Raw genomic sequence first — 4,073 nt, 5'->3', positions numbered from 1 at the left:
TTGTAGATGAAGATGCTGAAAAATGCAAATACTCAGACAGTGAAGCAAAGCGGGATGAATTAACAATACCATGAAAATATTTAAAACACTCATTGTCGCGGCGGGTACAAAGGAGGGAAAGGCCTATGACAGGAAGAGTGGATGAAGGTGAAAAATTTCTGTCATACCGTCGGCAAATAAACCGTACTGCTTTCCTTTGGACGGATTCCAGCTTACTGATATCGGACTGTTTATGAGGATTCCAAATTATTGACCCATACTCCAAAAGTGGACGAATTAAAGCTTTGTATGTTACCAGTTTAGTTTCTTGGGGGCAACACTAAGTGTACGTTTTAGATAACCGAGCCTCCGCATTGCATTATTGGATATTGTGTTAATATGCTTTGACCAGGACAAGTGAGAAGAAAAAAAGAAGACCTAAATATTTGTACTCTGACACTTGATTCAGAGAGTTATCTTTGAATGAGTAGGTGTAAGAAGATGGTATTGTGCGATTACAGAATGACATGTATACAGATTTACGAAAGTTTATTTGCATTTGCCATGTTTCACACCATGAACAGAATGACACGAATGACTGATTTAGTTTTGCGTGATCCTCAGAGGTGTTAATTGAACTGTATATCACACAATCGTCTGCATACAACCGAATTTTAGAAAAAATATTTTCTGGCAAATCATTAATGTATAATAAGAACAACAGTGGTCCGAGCACGGATCCTTGTGGTACACCGGATGATACATTAACAGTTTCAGATGAGCAGGAGTTGAAAGAAACACACTGTGTACGATTAGAAAGAAAGCTTGATATCCAGTCTACCAGTAACGGGTTTTTGAGTATTGCATTAAGTTTACAAAGAAGTTTGCTGTGGAGAACGGTGTCGAAAGCTTAAGAAAGGTCGATAAATAAAGCGTAGATTTGTGAGCCCGTGTCGAGGGAACTAGCAATGTCGTGCGTGAATTCTACAAGTTGTGAAATGGTACTGAGCCCGCGCCGAAACCCATGCTGAAATTTGCACAAGATATTGTTAGCTTCAAGAAATTCTGTAATGTGCTTATGAATGATATGTTCTAGTAATTTGCATGAGTGTGAAGTTAACGAAATGGGGCGATAGTTGGACAAGATTTAGGTGCTGCCAGCTTTAAACAGGGGAATAACTTTTGCAAGCTTCCAGGCTACGGGGACGGTTGCGACTGATAGCGATTTCTGGAAGATGGTAGTCAAATAGCGGCTGGTCCAAAGAGAGTAACGATGCAGAAATACATTAGGGATATCATCAGGACCACTACTTTTTTCACATTTATGTTCAGAATGAGGTTCAGAACACCTTCGACGCTTATTTAAATATCATCGACAGAACATTGAGAGTTGCTAGGAAAAGTAATCATTTCAAGGTTATCTGTTGTAAATACCGACTGAAAATATGTGTTGAAACTAGTAGCTATAGCTAATGAGTCACAGACCGGCTTATCATCAATAATGAAGGTATTGGGACTAGTGCTCTGTGGCAATATGGATGCCCAAAATTTGCGGGGATTGTGTTTCATTAATGTGTTTCATTTCCCGAGTGAACTTTGGCACGGAGTTCTTCTTTAGCGTCGCTGAACTGTTGCAAAAGTTCAGGGTTACCATTGCGCTTGGAAACGCGTAGTCTGGCAACACGGCGAGAAAGATGCAGGATGTCTCTTTTTATCCAGGGCATACTGTGGTTTTGCTTTTTAGTTTTTAATGGAACAAAACGCTGAATACAGACCTTCACAATGTTCTCGAAAAATGTTACTAAAGAATTCACGTCACATGATATGCTGAGGTGCTGAAACTGTTCAAATGCGTCACTTAATAAATTCAGGATAGGCACGTCGTCTGCCCTACTGAAATCCGGAAATGTTGAATAAGTTAGTTTTGAGGAAGGAATAGAACATGGGATCGAAACAAGAACAGCGTTATGATCGGATATCCCCTCGACGACTTCGCATGTAAAATTCGCGCGAAAAGAGAAGAGCTTAAAAACACCAGATCCAGTATTTCCGAAGACCTCGCGGACTTATCAACAATCTGTTTTAATCCAAATGACAAAGAAAAATTGACAAGTTCATTACTGATTGCAATGTCTTGACCAGTAATGGATAATGTATGCCATTGAATTCCGGGAAGATTGAAGTCTCCTAGGATAATTATATTTGGATTGTTGATATGATGAGAATGCAAGAAGTTACTTAAAGAATGCACGTGGTCTACGGAAGTGCCTGGTGGTCGATACACCACACCGATAACAAATGATTTGTTACCTACGTAGAGTTTGCACCAAGTTGACTCTTTCGACAGGGACCGAAATTTCAACAAATTTCAGACTAGACTTAATGAAGAGAGCGACACCGCCTCCTTTCCCATGCTGCCTGTCCGCCCTAATTACAACGAAACCTGGAGGAGTTATTTCAGAGTCAATTATACCATCATGTAGCCACGTTTCGGTGACCGCAATGACATCAGGCGAATGAGTTAGGATTAAAGAGATAGAATTTGGAAGCTTGTTTACTAAACTTCTGGCATTCATGTTCAGAACACGAAGGTTGGCGGCGGTGTCCCGTCAGTCAGAATCTGCGGGTGGCTTGGCAGCAGTAGCATTAGCAGCAGCAGTGTCCGGGGGCGTTGATTTCGAATCTTTGACCAAACTTTTCTCAACATCATCCCAGTTGTACCGCACGCTATCAATAAACACGTGGTCATAACGCAAATGAACCTTCGAGCCACTGTCACGATAAGATTGCGTTGCATCCCATATTTTTTTCCGGATCAATCGAACGTGAGCAGAGAAATCCTCGGATAAGCTAATGCCTGAATTTTTGAGCCTATGAGCATTTTTAACGCTTGAGTTTTTTTCCCGAAAGTCAAGTAGCTTAACGATGACAGGACGAGGGCGCCCTTCCTGCTTTCTACCTAGCCGATGATACCTTTCTATTTTAGGACAATCCAACTGAAGGTTGTCGATGAATACCTTAGTCACCGCAATGAACCGAGCTTTGTTAGTTTCTTCATCTTCTTCAGCAAGACCGTAAAATATAAGATTGTTTCTGCGAGAACGGTTTTCCAGCTCATCATTTCTTGAAGCAAGCTTGCTAACAACCTCAGACAACGAATTCAACTGGCGTTGCACGGCCCCGTCGCTTGCGTCGCCGTTCGAGGTCGGCGAGCTTGACTCAAAAGAGCAGAGACTCGTGATTCAAGTGCCTCAAAACTAGAGTTCACTCTCTGCTGGAAAAGTTTTATATCTGCAATATCTTCGGCCATTTTTCTCTGGCCCGCAAGCAATTCGGCAAGCATTTCATTAATAGCTGGCTGATTGGAAGTGGAGCAAGCGTCATCAGTGCTTGCTGCTTGAACATTAACGGAAGAAGATGTAGAACGTGTGCCTGGTTTTGAACCGGGATTGCTGTGAGAGGGTCCAGGATTAGTTTCCACATCTCCGCTTAAGAGAACACTAGCAATGCAGTAAACAAGCTGTGAATACAACGATACAGACACAACGAAAACCGCGATTGTGTGGGCGAGGAAACAGCATCAAAAATCTGTCATCAGAGCGGAAGCAACGTGCGTTTTCAAGAAAACGTACCTGCGTGAAGAATAGGAAGCGGATCAGCATGCTGCCGCTTTCGCTGTCTCCTAGCCCACTGGCAGACCGCTGTGTAGGCATTGCTTTTATACGATCCGTGGGTGACATCACAGAACTTGGCTTTAAGATGACCGGAAGATCGAAGATGACATCGTCGAAGGGAGATGCTCGGCCAGGTTGCGCAGTGGAGGGAACACCCGTGCTGTCTTTTACAGGAAAGGTAGGGCAGTCCACGCTCGCACAGAGGTCATCCACGTGTAGAATTGGTGATGGCGATGGAACTGAAGTCCGTAGCGCAAGGAAACAAGGCCCCGCTGTAGTCCCGACGAAGGCATCAGCGAGGCAGGCGCAGAACTGCGTGAAGAATAAGAATCGGATCAGCATGCTGCCGCTTTCGCTGTCTCCTAGCCCACTGGCAGACCGCTGTGTAGGCATTGCTTTTATACGATCCGTGGGTGACGT

The 4,073-nt window shown here is 43.4% G+C and overlaps 1 pseudogene; it reads right to left on the bottom strand.

The window, feature by feature from the left end:
- Window positions 1-2,582: 2,582 nt before the first annotated feature.
- Window positions 2,583-3,641, bottom strand: LOC144103468 (uncharacterized; annotated as a pseudogene).
- Between the last annotated feature and the right edge of the window lie 432 nt (window positions 3,642-4,073).

The sequence above is a fragment of the Amblyomma americanum genome, chromosome 1 (genome assembly GCF_052857255.1).
Source record: "Amblyomma americanum isolate KBUSLIRL-KWMA chromosome 1, ASM5285725v1, whole genome shotgun sequence".
Lineage (NCBI taxonomy): Eukaryota > Metazoa > Arthropoda > Arachnida > Ixodida > Ixodidae > Amblyomma > Amblyomma americanum.
The sequence above is the reverse complement of the archived record's forward strand: the minus strand, read 5'-3'. Positions and strand labels throughout refer to the sequence as shown.